This window comes from Hemicordylus capensis, chromosome 2, assembly GCF_027244095.1.
Source record: "Hemicordylus capensis ecotype Gifberg chromosome 2, rHemCap1.1.pri, whole genome shotgun sequence".
In the NCBI taxonomy this organism is placed as follows: Eukaryota; Metazoa; Chordata; class Lepidosauria; order Squamata; family Cordylidae; genus Hemicordylus; species Hemicordylus capensis.
This window is the reverse complement of record NC_069658.1, coordinates 400216902-400239178: the sequence shown is the minus strand read 5'-3', so window position 1 is coordinate 400239178 and position 22277 is coordinate 400216902. Positions and strand designations below refer to the sequence as shown.

At 45.6% G+C, this 22277-nt stretch overlaps 1 protein-coding gene across 2 annotated transcripts in view; it reads left to right on the top strand.

Annotated features, from left to right (window-relative positions):
- Positions 1–22277, top strand: part of TIMP2 (TIMP metallopeptidase inhibitor 2) — a 47840-nt gene that overhangs the window by 1037 nt on the left and 24526 nt on the right. The window lies entirely within an intron of this gene.

The window sequence follows — 22277 nt, the reverse complement described above, 5'->3', positions numbered from 1 at the left end:
CCCCACGCCACCCCACGCCCTAGCGCGCTCGCTCTGACCCGATCCACAGGAATTCATTGGGAAGCACAAAGACAACCACGGACTCAAATTCCTCGTTTCTGGAGATGGCTCTCTGCCTGAGAGATCTGGGTTGCCAGAGATTGGTGGAAACAGCTTCTCTGTTGAGAAAAAGGTGGTGTATAAACTGGAAGGGAAACGACCAGGAAATGAAAACTTCACAGACAAACGGAAAACGTAGGGCCAAAAACGGGGGGTGGGGGAGTGCGCTCCTTTCCTCTCTGCAGAGATTAATCTATTTACACATAGGCACATTCCTAAACATAGGCACATAGGATCCATTACTAGGGGGAGGAATCCATTCCCACGCCCCAAATTCCGAATTGGCGATTCCTGTATAGTACTTCACCTTGCTGGGCAGGTTTAGTTTACGTTGCTGTGCAGAAAGTTCTCATTTCTGTGCCCTGAGCTCACACGTGCAGAATATATGGTTATCATTGTTTTGGTGTTCTCTCAGCCCAGGACACTTGCATGCCTTGGAGCAAAGACTGTGACCTCCTCTTATTTGCAGAAATCTCAAAATGCATTATGCAGGGATAGTCCAGTGTTTCTGTGCCTGGTGGCAACCTACAAGGGAATAAAATGGCCTGGGGTCCTTTTGACCTATGAGGTGGAGGAAGCCAAAGAAGGAGACAGATGGAGGGAGGCATGGGAGGCTGTGAGGCTGCAGCCTGACTGATGGCAGCGGCAGAGAGGCTGCAGGGCATGAGGAAGCCTAGGTCAGCAGCACAAAGCGGAAGCTAGATTTCCGTCTGCTTACAGTATATAAATATCTTTGCAGTCCCTTAAGCTCCTGGCTCAGGGGGAAGAAGCTGTTTTCTTTCTCCAGGAGCAGCTTAGTTCTGCTTTCATTTTTACTGCAATAATGCCTGTTTGCTTTTATTTCCAGTTGTGTGTAACAAACCTCTTCTTTTTACCTGTGGTGGGCACCCTGGTCACACTCCAGGGAAACAGCTCTCTTGCTGTAGCCAAAGGACCTTTGCTTCACCACCAGCAGATCCTTCCTATGAAGCAATCAAGCTGGAGCCCCAGGTTGTTGTTTAAAAACCCCCTGTCTTTAATCATACTCAGGACCCGTAAAGAACAGTAGTACCTAAGACATAACATGCATGCTATCCAAGATCCTAAAGTCTTTCTTAAAAAGAAACATTTTAACCAATCTCTGGGAGGATAGCATGGAGGATTCTGAATGAACCTTTCCCAGAAAGAAATCCCAGAACATTGGGGCTAATGCAGAGAAGGTCCTGCTCCAAGTGGGGAATAACCTAGCTACATGTAAGGGTTTAGGGATGGGGAATGCTTGTTTTAGCACTTAGGAAGATGGATTCTGCTTTTGAATCTCTTAGCATGGGAGCAGAGGCACAAGGGCAGTTTCCTTCTGTCTTTAAAGCCTCATGCGTATGAGCATGTGGATCAGTGAATCCAAAGATAGTTTGAGACACTTCTCATCAGACAGACTCTCAGGACCCACTTTCAGTGCATCATATGTGAAGTTATAGTAAAGATGAGAGTGCATCTAAGTGTGTGTCTTCCCCATACCAGTACTGAGTAACCCTAGGTGGCTTGCAAACATAAGAACAGCCCTGCTGGATCAGGCCCAAGGCCCATCTAGTTCAGCATCCTGTTTCACACAGTGGCCCACCAGATGCCACTGGAAGCCTACAGGCAGGAGTTGAGGACATGCCTTCTCTCCTGCTGTTACTCCCCTGCAACTGGTACTCAGAGGCATCCTGCCTTTGAGGCTGGAGGTGGCCTATAGCCCTCCAACTAGTAGCCGTTGATAGACCTCTCCTCCATGAAGTGATCCAAACTCCTCTTAAAGCCATCCAGGTTGTTGGCTGTCATCACATCTTGTGGCAGAGAATTCCACAAGTGGATTATGTGTTGTGTAAAAAAGTACCTCCATTTGCTGGTCCTAAATTTCCTGGCAATCAATTTCATGGGATGGCCCCTGGTTCTAGTGTTATGTGAGAGGGAGAAGAATTTCTCTTTCTCCACTTTCTCCATACCATGCATGATTTTATAGACCTCTATCATGTCTCCCTGCAGTTGTCTTTTTTCTAAACTAAAAAGCCCCAGGTATTGTAGCCTTGCCTCATAAGAAAGGTTCTCTAGGCTCCAATCATCTTGGTTGCCCTCTTCTGCAACCTTTTCCAGTTCTACAATGTCCTTTTTTTAGATGTGGGGACAAGAATTGTATACAGTACTCCAAGTGTGGTCGCACCATAGTTTTGTATAAGGGCATTATAATATTAGGAGTTTTATTTTAAACCCCCTTCCTAATGATCTCTAGCATGGAATTGGCCTTTTTCACAGCTGCCGCACATTGAGTTGACACTTTCAATGAGCTGTCCACCACAACCCCAAGATCCCTCTCCTGGTCAGTCACCAACAGCTCAGATCCCATCAGCATATACTTGAAGTTGGGGTTTTTCGTCCCAATGTGCATCACTTTACACTTGACAAAGTTGAACTGCATTTGCCATTTTGTTGCCCACTCACCCAACATTTGCAACTAGAGAACAGGTCTGCCAGACTGGTGGGTATGGCTTGTAAATAGGCTTGAACTGTAGTGCTTACCTTCTGATAAATTATTGTTCACATTTACATTTATATCCTGCTCTTTCTCCAAGGAGCTCAGAGCAGTGTACATGGTTATTTTTATCCTCACAACAACCCTGAGAGGTAGGTTAGGCTGAGAGATACATGACTGGCCCAGAGTCACCCAGTGAGTTTCATGGTTGAATGGGGATTTGAACTCGGGTCTTCCCGGTCCTAGTCCAACACTTTAACCACTACACTATGCTGTCTCCCCAGTGTCATTTTGTCATTTCCCCCAGTGCCCCATTACCCAGTGGGAAATGGAGGGTGTCATTTTGGCACTTGAGAGAAGAGCCTTTGTCTAACTGTGGGAATTAATACCTCCTGGTCTGCCTGATTTTGGGATGCTGGATAGTTCTTTCTGTTCCACTTGTTGCCTTGCTGGCTTTGTGGAGTGCAAAACTTTGGGGGCCAGAGCCAGCAGCTGCCGGGGGTCCAGCCTCCTGAAGGGGCCACTGCTGAGGCCTACCCTGACCTCCTGGGGTGGATTGGGCCCAGTCAGCAACTGGCAGCCACCTGCTGGGTAGGCCCCACTTTCCCTTAGTGTGGTTCTGGATATGGGTTTCTTTCATTTGTAGTGGGTTAGCAGTGTCATGTGGGCCACTGTTGCGGTGGCGGGGGGGGGTGGAGGGTACATGGCAGCTTCTGGCTAGAACGCTGTTGCTGCTGCTCTTGACCTGCTGCGAATGAAAGAAACCCAGTTGCCCCCAACAGTAAGTGGAGGCGGGCTCACCAGAGGTCACCATGCTGAAGGCCCTCTCAAACTCAGACCCAGCCCTGTTGAAGACCATTCACAGTGCGTCTAGGGTACTAGGTTTCAGTGTGAGTGGAGCGATGTCTGCGCCATGGCCTTCTGCCCAGCCTGGCTGAGGCACTCATGAGAAAAATTAGCACTGCGTGTTTCCATCTTGATTCAATCAAGGCCTTCATCTGCCGGCTCAGCTGAACGCTGAAGAGGAGGGCCCTGGTCATTCCTTTTTTGTGATGTCACGGTGTGTCCCTTGCCCTGGGCAACTGGCCACTGGCAAAAGGGGCTGAATGGAGAGAGGCAGCCTTGCGCTTCCACACTAGCCACTCTGTGCTGGGTCACTTGAGGGTTGCTCTTTATTGGTAGGCGTTGTCTTTCTCCCTTCCCAGTTTGCTCAGCTTGGAAGCTACTGAAAGGCTGGGCCTGGCAAGGCTGGAATTCAAATTCCTTTTTCCATGAACAATCCCCTCATTAAATTTTAACATATTAAGCAAACAGGCCTGGCCCCAGCTTCCAGATCTCACAGTAGAGATGGAATTGGAAATACTTTGGCAGAGCAGCCTCTCTGCTGCAAGGATTGCACCCATTAGACGCTCCAGACTCTCTTTGTGCCCAATACTTCATTCCCTGGTTCTGTAACATGTCCAGGAACTGAGTGGCTGCTGTCAACAGCAGCTGTCTGTGGTTTCATTTTGTTTTCCGGCATCACTTCTTTCCCTGGGAGAAGACATTTCTGAGAGATGAGAATTAGTTATTTGCATCTTCCCTGGTGCACACACTCTGAAAATAAGAAATCTTGTTTCTGGATCCTGTGATGATGGCTCCTTCAAGTCCCCAGGACCCCATGGGACTCCCCTGCTCCCTGAAATTAATAAGCCCTGTATAGGTTCACGTGGGTGTTGAGACACTGGCTCCATTCCTTTTAGCAGCAAGCATCTCTTGGGTTGCGTCAGCTGTGCCTCCATGCTTCAGTTTCCCCAGGTCTAGCAGCATGGACATCCTAAGCCCATCATGCTCTTCAGGATCTGGAACTGGATTATGCCATTTAATTTGCTCACTTCTGTTTAGTATCTCTTAAATGGCACACCAGTTCATAGTACAACAAGCAAGAACTTTATTGAGGAAACTTAAGAGTTTCTCTAAAGGGGAGAAAGCATGGTGTAGTGGTTAGAGTGCTGGACTAGGACTGGGGAGACCCGAGTTCAAATTCCCATTCAGCCATGATACTAGCTGGGTGACTCTGGGCCAGTCATTTATCTCTCAGCCTAACCTACTTCACAGGGTTGTTGTTGTGAGGAGAAACCTAAGTATGTAGTACACCACTCTGGGCTCCTTGGAGGAAGAGCGGGATATAAATGTAATAAAATAAAATAAATAAAATAAAGAGTGTGTCAGAATGAGTCTAAGAGGTGAGGGAAGCAGTACTGGTCCCCAGAAAACAGCAAATGGGACGTGATTGCTAATGTGCAACTAGATCAGTGTTTTTTTTACCAGCAAGGACTCAAGATGTGAGGTGATATTGGGATAGAGTTAGGAAGGCAGTTCACATGATCAGAAATAGGATAGCACAAGCATCCTACCCAAGTTTATGAGCTGTGTGCACTCCTGTTTTCTGATTGTGTGTGAATGAAAAACAAGGTAGGAGGCACCAACAGTAATCATTCACTAAGCAGCAGCTTTCCCTCCTACCTCATTCAGTAGCTGGGTGCAGCTGCTGGGTAGAATGGAGCCCTCCTGCCCAGCTGCCACTTAGCAAATGATCCCTCCTCCTCCTGCCTCCCAACTAGTTTTTTACTCTCACATGATCAGAAAACGAGAGTGTGCACAGCTGCCAAAGTTGGGCAGGATGCTTATCCTACTCTATTTCTGACCGTGTGAACTGCCTTATTGAGGAGCTAATGCTGCATTGTTTACCCTCCTCAGAAAATTGTATTTTCACGGAATACCTTACTGGTAACCATCTCTGTGGCTCCTTTGTTTTCTTCCAAAATTCATGACTAAACCCCAAGGCGGTGGCCAGGAGTGCCTTTGCACGGCTTCGGCTAGTGCGCCAGCTGTGTCCCTTTCTTGAGAAGGCAGATCTGGCCACAGTTACCCGTGTCTTAGTCACGTCATGGCTGGATTACTGTAACGTCCTCTATGTGGGACTGCCATTGAAGAATATTCAGAAACTGCAGCTAGTGCAAAATGCGGCAGCTAGGGTTTTATCCAGAGCTTCCCGGTGGGATCCCATCACACCCATTTTGAAAGAGCTGCACTGGCTACCAGTTTGTTTCTGGAGCCAATTCAAGGTGCTGATTTTGACCTTTAAAGCCCTTAACAGTTTGGGCCTGGGATACCTGAGGGACCACTTGCTCCCAAGAGTTACTGCCCACTTGACGAGGTCATCTGAGGGGGCTCTGCTCCGGGTGCCGACAATGAAGGAGGCTTGGTTGTTGTGCAATTGGGACTCTGATGCTGCCCCCAGACTCTGGAATGCTTTCCCGGTGGCTATTCGCTCCTCGGTCTTCTTCACAGTTTTTAGAAAGCTTGGCTTTTTACCTAGGCCTTTTTATGATTGTCTCTATTGCTGCTTCTTTGTATTTTGTACAGTTTTTATGCTTGTATTTTAAATCTTTTAAATCATATTTATTTTATATTTTAGCTTAATATTTTAATTGTGTCATTTTTTAATAGTTTTTAATTTTTGCTATAAACCACCTTGGGATGGTTTTAATGAACGGTGGTATATAAATTTAACAATAAAATTAATTAATTAATTAATTAAGGCTCAGCAGGAGTCTCCCTTGGTGCCCTGCTCAAGGAAAAAAAGAAAGGAATTGCCAGTGGATGGGTGCCTCAAAGGAAAATGAGCCCATTTGTAGCCAGACAAGAATATGCAAGTCACAGCAGCAATGACTATATAAGGAGTGATAGACACAGAAAAACTGGGTAACATGCTAAGCTAAACAAAATGCACAGTGACACACACTTGACAACTCAAGTTGTAGATGTTGAGTAGAGGAAGGGAGGAAGGAGCCTGTTGGATTTCTGAGGCGGCAACAACAACAACAGCAGGCTGTGCTGTCTTTAGCCAATTTTCAGGGGAGCAAGAGCTCTAGGGAAGGTCTCATCACTCTTCAATCTCCACAGCTCAGATCACAAACCATGGTTTGCAGTAGTAGGCCTGTAGCCATACCTTTCTGCCCTTTCCCTTGGCGCTTACTTTTGCTAGGCCCTCCTTGGTCTATAGATAATTGTTGTCCATAACTATTGTTCCAGGATGGTTCACAGGGTGTTGGTGTGTGAATAGAAGTAAAATGAGCTGATGTGACTTCTGGAAGGAAACAGCGGGAAATGCTGCCAGGAAACCCTGGAGTGCCACTGGGCTGACACTCTGTACCTTTCTGTTTAATCACCTCCCTAGTCTGGGCATATCCTGACTTTTTGCAGATTTTACCATCTTTGGGTTCAGAACTGAGGTTATAGAGGGAAACAAATGTACTAGTAATGAAAGGAGGATCTCTCCTGCCTCTGCTGCCTTTCTGTTGCCCCTTTCTGTTGCAGAGGGCTATTGGGGGTGGAGCGTTGTTTTGCCTAAGGGCCACATGGTCAGTATCAAATTACATGAACCCAGTGGATTAAGTTTACACATTCGTACATACATTTACATATAGCTAGTGTGTTTGCTTTGAAAATGATTAGTTAGTTAAAAAAAACCAACATTCATGGATAGAGCTGTGCATAGTTATACCGCCTTGAGATTGTTTTAATGAAAGGCGGTATAGAAACTTAACAATAAATGTTTATTTATTTTATCAGTCCTGATAGCTAGATGGAAACCAGGTGCTAGAACTAAACAATAAGGGATGTGCATCACCTTCAGGTCTTGCCTGTGAGCGTCCCAGAGGCAATTGGTTGCCTGCTATTGGAAACAGGTTGTTGGACAAGATGGATCTTAATTTGATCCAGCAGATCTCCTCTTATGCTTTTCTCTCTCACATGTGCGAGCATGCACCAGTGTGCAGACACACATTTGTGATGCTTTCATTTCTCTTGGGGAAACCCTTTTGGCTGAAAAGGTCCATGGAGACCCAGCAGATGGCTGTTTACTCTGCTCACATTCCATTGCTCTGGCTCGTAATAGAATCTGCCGAAAAAGCAACAGTCACACTGTATTTTTATTCCTTTGACATTACATTTCACATAACCAGCCCTGGCATACAAGTTCATGGTGGCCTGAGGGGTGTGTGATCACTGCCCCTGCACTGGGTTCCACTCCAAATCTAGGACCTGCATCTTTGTACAGCACTGGACAGCTGGTGCTGGTATGGCAGTCTCTTTCCTCTTGGCTCCTCTGACAGCCTCAGAGCACTCTAACTCAGCTGCCTGTCATGTCAGCTCAGCAGAGGACCTCAGGGAGGTGGAGCTCCATCCACATCCTGCTTTGCCTCCTGCAGCACTTCCCAAATGATAAGGCTCATGACTAAGGGGCTTTTGATTGCTCTGGCAGCTCAGCTTGGAGCTTTGCTCCCTTCATGATCCCAGGCTGTGCAAATCACAAAGCGAAGACACTTTTAGACACATATTCAGAGCAATGAGGCCAGTCTGAAAGTGTCCTCACTGTAGTGGGGGGTGGGGTGGGGTGGGGGAGAACACCCCGCCCCCAGTTATTTGCATTTGAAGCAGAAGCCAGTGATGTATAGAACTGCTTTACTGGCCCTCCCAACAATTTGACCTCTGCCTAAATCTCCAGAGCAGTTTTGTGGTGTGTGTGTTTTAAAAAAAATTAATAAGGCAACAGATGAACATATAAGCATCTAAATGTTCATGTGGTTCTTTAAAAAATAAAATAAAATAACCAGACAATCCACCTGATGTGGAGAGGGACAAGACTGACATGTAAGCTAGCATTTGATTTGTTCTCATGCATTTCTGTCATTTCAGTTGTGAAGCCAGGCTTTGCACATGAGCAAAAGATGTTTCTGTGAAGTGGTCTGCTTCTATACGATGTCTTTCTTCGCCCTTTCACACACCAGCCCAGGCACCCAGCACCCGTGCCCAGATTCTGCTCCCTGGATGCACAGTTTTGGTTCCCATTCCTTATGTCCAGACTATGTACTGTGCGGCCAGAAAGTCCTGGCGTAGATCCTAGACTCGGGTTCAATAACGATCATGATCTGATTTCCCAACACTTAGCTGATTGATTGCAATCAGCCCATACTGATACTGGTAGGTTGTTGAAATAAAAATTGCAACAGACCAATAGTGAACAACCCCAAGAGGTGCTGCAGCACAGCCTATGGTTTTAAATGGTGTGTGTGTGTGTGTGTGTGTGTGTGTGTGTGTGTGTGTGTGTGTGAGAGAGAGAGAGAGAGAGAGATATTTCTGTATCTTAAAATTTCAAATTCTTACACTGAGACATTCATATTGTATGAATAATTCACGCTGATTGTATTCATATATATTTGCATCCAAATATATAGTTGTTAGTCATTTCAAAATGTAGAGCTTAAGGGCAGGGACTAGGCTGTGCATGGATTAGGGGTACAAAGTGTGTGCAGGGGCAGGAGAAGAAATAGGTGTTTGAGGCATGTGGAGGGTGTATAGAACTTCATTTTTCTTGATTAGTGGAAACTCATATCCTGGGCATCATCTGCTTAGCAGACACAGCAGGTCACACACTTTCAAAGTCTTGTTCCATAATCATGAGGGCTAAAATGTGTTTCTGTTTCTTAACAAAAAATGAAAAAATGTAGACATATGTCTGTCCATTCATTCATTCATTCATTCTACTTCTATACCACCCTTCCAAAAATGGCTCAAGGTGGTTTACACAGAGAAATAATAAATACATAAGATGTATCCCTGTCCCCAAAGGGCTCACAATCTAAAAAGAAAAACAAGATAGACACCAGCAACAGTCACTGGAGGTATTGTGCTGGGGGTAGATAGGTCCAGTTACTCTCCCCCTGCTAAATAAAGAGAATCACCATATTAGAAGGTGCTTCTTTGCTAAGCAGGGGTAGCTATGAGGTAACTAGGTGTAACTATATGTCATCACAACCTTCATTAAACAACTTGATTCTATGTTGTATAACACAATTACAGCCACACAGACATCTAAATTTTGCATTTATCCTGAACCAAAACAGAGCTGTGTATCTCGGGCTGTTACCCATCACACTCACTGGGGGGCAGGGAGGAGTGAACAGCCTATTTCAGTGGTTCAAACTGACTCTCTCAGGTTGCTTTCCTCTGCCCGCCAAAGCTATAGCAAGACCACAGACAATATGGTTTTGGCTAGAAGGACTGTGTTTTGGAGGCTGCAAAAGACCCAAATACCATCCTTGTCTCTTTGAAAAGATTTCCTAATAGGCAATGTAATCGCAGAGGAAATAGTGTATTTTTCTCCCTGTACAATCCATGGTTTTTCTGTGTTAGTGCTCAATATAATCATCTTTTTGCTGCAATTTTCAAGGGTCTACTCTTGGATAGAGTAAACACTAAATTACAAAATAAGCAATGGCTGACATCCAAATTAATTTACTCAGTAGTATGTCTCAGGGGTTACTCTAAAGAACTACTTGATTTCAATAGGACTTCTATTGAGTAATTTAGTCAGGATGTCAGCCAATGAGGTCATTCACATGACAAAACCAGGGGAAGGGGGACTTGGGGGAAGGCAGGACCCTACCTATCTTCCCTCAGATTATGGTAATCTCTTTGGGGCTCTGCCACTCATGTGCCCACATGGCCAGTGCAGTGGTGGACACCTGAAGTGTCTCTGCCACTTTCCAGATTACATGCTACAACAGGGGTAAAATGCTTTGGCTTGGCAGGATTGTATTGGAAACGTAAATAAAGGGTCCAGCCATTTGTTGTGCAAAGCCACCAGCAGGGGGAGCAGTCTTTTCTAGCTTGTGCAGATCTCCTACAACAGGAAAATACTGCGCTCTCTCTCTCTCTCTTTTTTTTTGCGACACACATACAACATTGTAGCACTGTAATACAAAGATAAACCCGAAAGAAGGCATCGGAAATGTGAACAGCACCTTGCTGACAGTGCAGGGACTGCGATGCTGAAACACAGGCAGTACAGAAGTGCACTTATCCGACATGTAGTGACTCTGTTGTAGTGTGTAAACTGGAATGCAGCCAAGTGGAGGAAGTCCTCCCACAATACACTGTGCAGACCATGGAGAGGCAGCCCTCGCCAATGCAACAGGGCTCCTCTCCCTGTCCACGCTGCACTGTGCTACAGGACTGTGCAGAGTTGCGGTGCTGCAGACAACCAGAAAGTGAGGTAGGATGGATTCTTTCCCCCTCCTACCTCAGTTTTTGCCTGGGTAGTGGATGGGGATGTTGTCTACTGGGTGTGGGCTACCGGGTTCTGCAGCAGCTGGGTCAGGTGGCCTCCCGAAGGCCAAGGCGGCATGGGCTGCTTGGGTAAACACTTTGCTAACTAAGCAGCTTGTGTCATGGGAACAACCTCAGTGTGTTTTTAGAGTATGTGTTGTGTTTACCTTTTTAGACCTTTTATAACCATAGCAAGATAACGCAGGGCATTTTTCTCATTCATTTTCTCATACACACACCCCACCACCACCACCAATCTATTTTTTTTTAAAGTAAAGAAATTTGTCTGCCTCATATGGAAGCCCATTTAATTGTTTGTGACAATTGTTACTCAGTGGCTGTCATACAGACTGATGCTGCACTAGTGCAAACATGTGGCACTTGAGCAAGGATGTTGTGCAGCTAGTTCTGCTAAGTCAGGAGCTTGCATTCCCAACAAGTACGGGTTGTTGGGAATGCACATCTTGCACGGGTGCAACTTGGTGTACTTGTGTCACCTGTGATGTGCCTCTTGCTGTGAAACCTATATCTGCTATTCTTGTGCAAGCAGACTGAGAGAGTGAGAGATTGCACAGCTTTAAGCATCCGCCGAGCTACGTGCATTACAAAAACATTATTATTCTAACAAAAAAGAGAATGAAAATAGAAAAAATGAAGCTTTATTTTTACCTGGCAAAGATGCAATGAAACACTAATAAAGGCTATGCAAATGACCATTGCTGGCGAGCATGGAGGGCATGGGTGCGGGTGGGAGGTTAGATCCAGCTTACCTTCCTCCCAGATAAGCATGGTACACATGTGTAAATGAGTAAAAAAAAACATAAGAAAAGCCCTGTTAGATCAGGCCCAAGGCCTAACTAGTCCAGCATCCCATTTCACACAGTGGCCCACCAGATGCCTCTGGGAAGCCCACAGGCAAGAACTGAGAGCATGCCCTCTCTCCTACTGCTACTCTCCTGCAACTGATATTTAGAGACATCTTGCCTCTGAGGCTGGAGGTGGCCTATAGCCACCAGACTATAGTCAGGTGACAGTAGCCATTGATAGACCTCTCCACCATGAATTTATCTAAACCTCTCTTAAAGCCATCCAGGCTGGTGGCTATTGCCACCAGTGTTCCCTCTAACAGGGATTCCCAGATGTTGTTTACTACAACTCCCAGAATCCCCAAGCAAAAGCCATTGCAGCTGGGGATTCTGAGAGTTGTAGTAAAAAAAAAATCTGGGAATCCCTATTAGAGGATACACTGGTCACCACATCTTGTGGCAGAGAATTCCATAGACTGGTAATGCGTTGTGTGAAAGGGTATTTCCTTTAGTCAGTCATAAATTTATTGGCAATTAGTTTCATGGGATGACCCTTGGTTCTAGTGTTATATGAGAGGGAGAAAATATTCTCTCTGTCAACTTTCTCCACACCATGCATGATTTTATAGACCTCTATCATGTCACCACTCAATTGTCCTTTTTCTAAACTAAAAAGCTCCAGGTGTTGTAGCCTTGTATGGCTGCCCTCTTCTGCACCTTTTCCAGTTCTACAATGTCCTTCTTAAGATATGGTGACCAGAACGGCACGCAGTACTCCAAATGTGGCCGCACCATAGTTTTGTATAGGGGCGTTATAATATTAGCAGTTTTATTTTCAAACCCCCTCCTAATGATTCCAAGCATAGAATTGACCTTTTTCACAGCAGCTGTATATTCAATTGACGCTTTCAATGAGCTGTCCACCATGACCCCAAGATCCTTCTCCTAGTCAGTCACTGACAGCTCAGACCCCATCAGCGTATATGTGAAGTTGCGGGGGCAGGCGGGGTTTGCCCCAATGTGCATCACTTTACACTTGTTAGCAATGAACCACATTTGCCATCTTGTTGCCCATTCCCCCAGTTTGATCCTTTTGGAGCTCCTTGCAAGCTCTTTTGGATTTCACTACCCTAAATAGTTTGCTGTCATCTGCAAATTTGGCCACCAGGCTGCTTACCTCCAATTTCTAGATAATTTATGAACAAGTTAAAGAGCACGGATCCCTGGGAACCCCAGTTCTAACTGCCCTCCATTGTGAGAACTGTCCATTTATTCTACCCTCTGTTTCCTGTCCTTCAACCAGTTAGCAATCCACAATGAACCTGTATCCTTATCCCATGATTGCTAAGTTTTCTCAAGAGTCTTTGAGGAGAAACTTTGTCAAAAGCTTCTTGGAAGTCCAAGTATACTATGTCAACTGGATCACCTTGATCTACATACTTGTTTACACTCTCAAAGAACTGCCAAAAGTTTGTGAGGCAAGATTTACCTTTGCAGAAGCCATGCTGGTTCTCCCCCAGCAGGGCCTGTTCTTCTGTGTGTGTTACTATTTTATCCTTGAAAATGCTTTCCATCAATTTGCCTGGAACGGACGTTAAGCTAACCAGCCTGTAATTTCCTGGATCGCCCCTGGATCTCTTTTAGAAAATCAGTGTTACATTGGCCACTTTCCAGTGCAGGGAATGTAGGGATAAATTTTATGTTTTTGCAAGGAAGTTGGCAATCTCACATTTGGGTTGTTTAAGGATTTTTGAGTGGATGCCATCTGGCCCTGGCAATTTGTTAATTTCTAATTTTTCCAGACAGTTTAGAACTTTATCTCTCGTCACCTCTGTCTGACTGAGCTCTTTACCCTCTGTTCCTGAGAAGCTCAGTTCAGGCACAGGTATATGCTAAGTATGCTCTGCCATGAAGATAGATGAGGGGGAAAAACCCATTTAGCTTCTCTCCACTCTATATATATCCTCCTTAATAATTTCTTTCACTCCCTCATCATCTAACAGTCCAACCGCCTTCCTGGCAGATTTCCTGCTTCTGGTGTATTTAAAGCTGTTTTTGTTATCCCCCTTGATGCTTTTAGCTAATATGTTCCTAAAACTCTCTTTTCACCTCCCTTATTGTCACCTTGCATTTCTTTTGGCAAAGTTTGTGTTCCTTTCTGTTCTCTTCATTTGGGCAGACCTTCCAATTTCTGAAGGAAGTCTTCTTCCCCTTGACTTTACTTGTTAGCTATGCTGAGATCCTCCCAGGCCTGGTGGTACCTTTCCTCCTTTTTGGTATACAGTTTAACTGGGCTTCTATTATTGTGTTTTAACTCCATGTGTTTTAACTCTGTTCTGGAGTGAAGTGACTCTCCTGATTTTCTTTTTCAGTTTTCTTTTCACCAAACACCTCATTTTGAAGAAGTTTCCTCTTCTGAAATTCAAAGCGTCTTTGTTAGACTTCCTTGGTGATTCTCTGCTCACATGTATGCTGGATTTGATCACACTATGCTTACTGTTCGTAAATGTTCCACGACACTGACATCTCATACTAGGTCCTGTACACCACTCAGGATTAAGTCCAATGTTGCCTTCTCTCTGGTTCGTTCCATGACCAACGGTTCTATGGCAAAGTCATTCAGCTTATAGAAATTTTGCCTCTTTATCATTACCTGAATATGAATTTACTTAGTCTATCATGTGTGGGTAATTGAAGTCACCCATTATTACAGCTCTGTCTCTCTGATTTCCTTCTGCAACTCCCAGTCACTGTCAGTGTTTTGATCAGGAGGGCGATAGTACGTCCCTAGTAGCACATTACCTTTCAAGCCCTGTATTGTCATCCGCAGAGTTTCTGTGGAGGACTCAATTCTTCCTAGGTTTTCTAGATTGTGAGATTCTTTCCCTTCTTTTACTTACAGGACTACTCCACCCCCAATTTGCTCCTCCCTGCCCTTTTATATCCACAAATGACTGTGTCCCACTGGTTTTCACCATTCCACCATGTTTCCATTATGCCCGCTATATCTATGTTTTCATTAGCAACCAAGCACCCCAGCTCATCCATCTTGGCTTGGAGGCTTCTGGCATTGGCATATAAACACCTATACACTGAATCTCTTGCCTCGTGTGTGCTGTCTTTCTTTTGGCCATTTGATCTTTTTGACAAGCTAGCACATCTTTCTGTCTGCTTTTTATCTGGTCCCCTCACACTTTAAGGGATGGCATTTGCCAAACCGGATACTGCCCAGCTTCTGTTGGCTGTCTCTCAGGCGTCATTTGAAAAGCTGCTCTGAGGCTGCATCTCAGCCTCCAAGTATCCCACAATGCACCATGATGAGCGTGGTGCATTGGGGGAATCCCCTGCAAGTTGGGAGCTCTAGGCGCCTGCCTCTGTGTATACTTGGGCTGTGCACACGCGCACACACGTGCACACATACACACAATGCCCTCTAACCCCAGTTAAAAGACAGGGTTTAAAGTCGGGCTGGGTTATATGTGGAAGCAATGGGAAGGGGAGCGATCTCGGTGCTCCACATGAGCAGCCCAGCCCATGTTGGGCTGCTTGTGTGAATAGCCTTATAATCTAACAAAAGCAGGTGTCTTGCAATAAGCCTATTTGCATTAGAAATATGTTTACATGAAAATACATTATGTAAAACTTGAAATGTAGTCTCTTCCCCCCTCCCCCGCTCCATTCAGGGGCACTTCATAATGTGAGGCCTTAAGATGTAGTTTACTTGTATCTAAATTGGGCATTCTTGGCAGGGCGCACCTCTCCTCACACTCCTTGCCAAGCTTGCAAGAAGAGAGAAGAAGAGACTGTGGGCAACCTTCCCTCCTACCTACCCTCATGCTACTTCTCAAGGTTACAAAGGTCTGTTTTGAAAGGCCTGGGCCCTCATGAGAGGCACTTGGTGTCTCACTTCAGATGCCAAAATTTCTTGATGTTGTTTGATGTTAGAGAAGGTGCCAGGAAAGCACTTGGATAGATTTCCTCTGATTTAGAGATGCTGTTCTACTTACAGGTTCTTCTGCTACACAGAGAAGCTGATGGAGCATAATTGCACTATGAACATCTATATCAGTTTTATACTAGCTGAACTTTCATGGCTTGTTTCTCCAGAGAATCTGGGAATTGTAGTTTGGTGTGTATGGGAGGGTGCAATTTTTGTTAGAAAACTGAAGTTCCTACGGTTTTCTTGGGATCAGGAATGTATATTTAATTAATATGTTTGGAGAAATGTCCATAGAATGCTTTCTTAAACATGAAAGGCTCTGCTACTCTGCTACCAAAGAGCTTGAGACTGATACATCTAGAACTATTCTGCTCTATTTGCTATGTTTGGAGCTAGACTATAGCTGGAAAATATGAGACCTTTCCAACTTGTTTTGAGAGCCTGGAAAGGCTCCACAAGATGTAGGAGTAGTGAGTGCTTCTAATTTGGGCTGAATTCAATTCTAGCTTTTCTGTTTCTAATCCCAAAAAAGCACCTGACTGACTTAAGCTGCACATTTGGCACTTACAGGTGGTTTGGATTGAAACATAAGTTCTCTCCAGAGCAACAAGCAGGAAGGGCATTGGGTCATTTTGGTAGCGAGCAGGAATTATGTGGCACCCTCCCAGGATGCAGCAACCAATTTTTTTTTTGCTGCAGATCATGATATTCAAGGGTGAAGACCAGAGATGGGAAATATATTACAGGGAGTATAGGATCTGTTATCCTGAGTTCAGTCATACTTCTGTGTTTAGCAGAGTTCATGTCTGTGAGAGTAAGGGGCTGATTTCTGTTATTTACCAGAAGCCTAATCTGCAGTGACGATGACGATGACTGGGGCCATAGTTTGAATTGAGCAAGGACTGAAGGGATAGCAACACAAGTGAGCAGCAGAAGTGCCTAAGGGAAGAACTCTGACAGAGCTTTGGATGTTTTTCACTGCGGGTGAGAGCAGAGGATGCCCAAGACATGTTGCTGCTTGAAGTGAAGGACAGTATGACACCCCACCCCACCCCCCTTTGCAGATGGGTGCTCAGCATTTCCAGGCTATGCAGTGGTGGCATGTGTGCACTCAGACTATGTCACCAAGCCAAGCAGTGCAGGCAAGGGAACTCCTAGTTCAAGTCAGGTGGAGCAGGGAGAAAGAAGAGGTGTGCCCCAGCAGGGCAAGGAAGGGAAAATGAACAGTGTGCCCTAGCAGGATGAAGAAGTTGGCTGCCCCCTGTGCCCCTCCCTGCATCTCACCTGAGGTGACCACTTCATTCTGCCTCATGGAAATGCTGCCTCTGGGTGAGAGCAGGGCCTAAAAACCTTTGCTGTCATACATAGTGGAAAGGAGGGGGCCAAAGAGCCCTCTGTCCATGTGGGTTGTAGGTGACAGAAAATGGTTGAGATGCATAATAAAGGGCAGCTAATAATAAGGACGTTATTATGCATAATAATAATATTATGGATCCTTATTATAGATCCTTAATAATAAGGATCCTTATTATGCACAACAAGGAGCATAATAATGCACCAGGACATCTGCCTTGGGCTTGGCGTCCATGCTGAGGTCATCTGGACCTGAGGACCAGATAGGAAGTGCCAAAGGCCAGGTCAAATCCTTGGACTTCCTGTTGCCTATTTCTGTATTAGAATGACAGCACAGAAGCGTTGCCAGCTAAGTGATCCATTTAGGAATGAAGCTTAGAAAGTTAATCTGGTGAGCTGTTGGACTTTGTTTAGGGAGATCATCCTTGTTCATGTCCCAGCTTCCAAGGGAGATACTGTAAATGAAATCATCTGGCACTTTTTGCATTTGTTTCTTGTTGGTCCATTTCTTTCAGTGTCCATGTCCTTGTTCTCCAGCATTATGCAGAGGACAATTTAAAAACAACACCACCAAATTCCAGAAGGAATATGAGATGTCCATTTAACCCCCTCCCCCTCGCTGAACTAAATTCTGTATCTGCCTTTGATGTTAATTGTTCTGATTTAAGCAGGAGCTTAGCAAGGTTGGAGTGGGCCCAGAGACAAGATTTTAAAATCCCCCCCCCCATTCACTGAAGCTCAGATCATGAAGTAAAGAAATCTTAAATGAGGCTGAATAGTGGTAACAAAAAGCATACACACACACACAATCTCTCTCTCTCTCTCTCTCTCTCTCTCTCTCTCTCTCTCTCTCTCTCTCTCTATATATATATATATATATATATAAAAATAATTTTTAAAAAGGTTTTGTAAATTGTGGACGATGCAAGTCATTTAATGGTACTAGAGAAAGACATGATGTTCTGGTAGCTCCAGGTCTTAACACTCACATCAGTTTCAGAGGATGAATACAACTGAAGGAAGCCTGGGCGGGTGCGCAGCTGGGGGAGTCAGTCATGTGACTTGCCTTTGGGAGCCCCCCCAAGGCAGTGGGCCCCCAGACAACTGTCTCCCCTTGCCCTGTTATAGTTACGCCACTGGATTTAAGGTACAAAAGGGGTGTGTGAGTGAATTCTCCTCCCTCCCATGGTTTACCGCTGTATGGTTTATCTCCCTCAGTCCATTGCCCCCAGGTTGTACAATTATCTCAGGTAGGCTTACTTTCTGTATTGGAGCCTGACTGTGGGTGAGGGAAGGAAATGTAGGAGTCTATGCTTTGCACTCTGGACAGGTCAGCCACAGGCACAGGAAGGGTGCAGGACCTCTCGCCCAGATGCCCTTTTTGCTCTTAAAATCAGACCCTTACCCCTCAGGCTTAAACCAGCATCCCACCTACTGAGACATGGACATTCTGTTCCAGTTTAGTGCTTGCAAGGCTAACTGTATTCATTATATTCTATCTGGAGGGCCATGCCAAAGGACCATGCTGACTAATGAATCCACTTGCTGGGACTTGCCTTGCTTGGCAACTTATTCCAGAGATTGGTGGATCAGTCCAACAGTCGGTCATAAGAGCCTTGTGCTAAATACACCAGGACGCTGCCCAAGGGTAAGAAGAAGAATACAGTACTATGGACTAAGGAAAGGTACAGCAGCAGACTGTAAGACTTTCCATGTCCGAGTGGACAGAACTGATAGGTGACACACAGTTCCATCAGATGGCCTCCTTATTGCTCAGTTGGAGATTGTGTGTCTTATTTTTGCCTGGCGTAGCTTTATTCTGATACAGTATTTTATTCTGGGAATCTCTCTGGGACATCTGCCATGGGATCCATTTAGACCTCATTATTTTCGTGTTTTGCTTTGCCAGTGTTGCAGATTAGTAGTTTATGGCTGGTATTACATTACTATTATGTACTTTTTAGACTTCCTGTCTTCTGTTTACAGATATTTTAAAGTTTCTGAAAAGCTTTGCTGGCTTTTCCCATGTGGAAAGTTCTGGTTAAAAAAATGCAAAACTGTGTTTATGGCTGGCTTGAATTTCATGTACATATTTCTAGTAACATCAGCATTTGTTCAGAGTCATTTGTCCATCCATAAGTAGCATGAATGCCATTGGTGAAGAGGTTTTGCACTGTACTTTGGTGACCATCTTGAGTGGATGACATGAGATGTACATCTTACCCCATAGAGCATGGCATGGCCTGTTTTGCTTGAGCTATTCTGGTTTGCCTTGCTAGCTTTATTCTTTGCCTTACGGGCACTTCTGGGATGGTGTCTCAGTTGTGTGTGTGTGTGTGTGTGTGTGTGTGTGTGTGTGTGTGTGTGTGTGTGTGTTGGGGGAGAAGCACAGATTGTCAGTGAGGAGAAGAAGGGGGTATCTGATCTGAGTCCACCCTGAAGCAGAGGGTGGGGGAGAGAGAGACATTCCAGAATGCAGAATTAGGAACACAGCCTGCTGTTTTACTCACCCCTCACATCCCTGAGAGTACGTTAGACCCAGGGTAAGTCTGTCATACCTGAAACATTAGCTGCCAAAACAGTAATCTGATCCTGCATGAGTTAAACTGGTTCCTTTCTCATCTAGGAAACTGCCCTGTCTGATCATGGCAGCAACAGTACGCAGGCTCAGAGACTAGAGCCATATTCATATGTTACTAGCTGGGCCGGGCACAGAGCATCTGCGACTCTGCCAGCCGACCCGGCCTGCTTTTCCCCCACCCCGCCCACGGTTTCTGGACAGCTTTCCAGACGACCTGTAACTTCCTCCCACCCGCCTGCCAATTCCTGGTGTCCAGGCCAACCCGCCACCGCCTGCTGCTCTCAGTGGCCGGCCGCCCACTGGCGGGAGCAGCCCACTTCTTCCCCCACCTGTGGTTTCTGGCCGGCCTGCCCTTCCTCCTGCCCGCCAAGGCTGGCCCACTGCCACTTTCTCATCCCTATTTTCTCCCGTCCCTGTCACTAGTCTGGCTGCTGCTCACGAACTCTCACAAGAGCTGCCACGCATGGGATTAGCGACAGGTACGCCTAGGAGAAATAAATATATAGATGCACATAAGAACAGTCCTGCTGGATCAGGCGCAAGGCCCATCTAGTCCAGCATCCTGTTTCCCACAGTGGCCCACCAGATGCTGCTGGAAGCCTACAGGCAGGCGTTGAGAGCATGCCCTCTCTCCTGCTGTTACTCCCCTGCAACTGGTACTCAGAGGCATCCTGCCTTTGAGGTTGGAGGTGGCCTATAGCCCTCCAGCTAGTAGCCGTTGAGAGACCTCTCCTCCATGAAGTGATCCAAACCCCTCTTAAAGCCATCCAGGTTGTTGACTGTCACCACATCTTGTGGCAGAGAATTCCACAAGTGGATTATGTGTTGTGTAAAAAAGTACCTCCATTTGCTGGTCCTAAATTTTCTGGCAATCAATTTCATGGGATGACCCCTGGTTCAGTTGTAATGTGAGAGGGAGAAGAATTTCTCTCTATCCACTTTCTCCACACCATGCATGATTTTATAGACCTCTATCATGTCTCCCCGCGGTCGTCTTTTTTTCTAAACTCAATAGCCCCAGGTGTTGTAGCCTTGCCTCATAAGAAAGGTTCTCTAGGCCCCAGTCATCTTGGTTGCCCTCTTCTGCACCTTTTTCAGTTCTACAATGTCATTTTTTAGATGTGGGGACCAGAATTGTATGCAGCACTCCAGGTGTGGCCGCACCATAGTTTTGTATAAGGGCATTACAATATTAGGAGTTTTATTTTCAACCCCCTTCCTAATGATCTCTAGCATGGAATTGGCCTTTTTCACAGCTGCCGCACATTGAGTCGACACTTTCAATGTGCTCTCCACCATGATTCCAAGATTCCTCTCCTGGTCAGTCACCAACAGCTCAGATCCCATCAATGTATACTTGAAGTTGGGTTTTTTCATCCCAATGTGCATCACTTTACACCTGCCAACACTGAACTGCATTTGCCATTTTGTTGCCCACTCCCCCAGTTTGGAGAGATCCTTCTGGAGCTCCTCACAATCTCTTTTGGATTTTACTACCCAAAAGAGTTTGGTATCATCTGCAAATTTGGCCACTTCGCTGCTTACTCCTACTTCTAGATCATTCATTAATAAATTAAAAAGCACCAATCCCAGTACAGATCCCTGGGGGACCCCACTTCCTACTTCCCTCCATTGTGAAAACTCTCCATTTATCCCTACCCTCTGTTTCCTTCCTTCAACCAGTTAGCAATCCACATATGTACTTGCTCAACACTCATACAACAAGTGTGCGCAGGTACAGGTACAGCGCTCTGTGTAGTTATTGTTATTCACATGTTATGCTGAACACAGGCCCAGCAGTAAACTTCCTATCTGTATCATGCATTTGAGAGGACATGGACCCAGGTTCATTTTTTAAATGAATGCTGGTATCATCATTCACACAAAGAGGTTGTTCTCAAGACCAGCCCAACTCAGGTAGGGCAGTGCTAGCTCAGGTAGGGCTGCTTGTGAGAAGCACTGGGATTGCTCCCGATCCTGGCACTTGTCCACACAGTAGCCTGGGTCTGAAACCACCCAGAGCTGTAAGTTCGGGATGGTCTACAAATTTGATACATAGATAAATAAAAGTGAGGTAGGAAGATGCGTGCATGCCTCCTGCTTCACTGCCTGATCATGTCGGTGAGTGGGCTGCCAGCAGTCACACCTACTATAGAGGCTGAGGGAAGAAGCATCCCAACAGCGGGAGATATCCCAGTGCACCGCACTGCTCACACAGTGCTTTGGGGGATATGTGGCCCAGCTGCTTTTTGCCTGCCTCTCACTCACCATGCTGGTTGTTGCTGCACTGCTCGTGTGGGCACTTGAGCGTTAGAGCCCTCTGCAAGCTCAGATCATGGGGGAGGGGAAGGTAAGTAGGCCCAGTCAAGTGAGTCATGTGATTGGCCTCCCCACCCCCAGCCAGTTGGGTCATGTGAATGACCTTAATGACATGTATGAGTATACGGATATCTGTACACTTGTACAACATAATGTCTGAATAGGACTTATGGCAACAATCTATCTGGTTTCAGTCTTCTGAGAGATAAAATGTGATCTGAAGAGCGACGAGGCTCACCTGAGCTCAGGGTGCCAACATTTGTATACATGATTTATATCCTGCCTTTCCAGGAAGTCCAAAGTGGTGAAAAATCAATTCCAAAACAATAAAATAAAACCAATAAACTAAAAACACTGAGAATAATAAACAATTTTTACTGTAAAACAGCAACACAGAAAACATTAGTTAGCTAGCCAGCCAGCCACTCCCCCACCGACTGCTTAAAATCATAAGTTACAAAACGTTTTCTGTAAAACAAATGTTTTAACTGCTTTTCTGAAAGCAGCCAGGCAGAGGCCCTGTCATATCTCCCT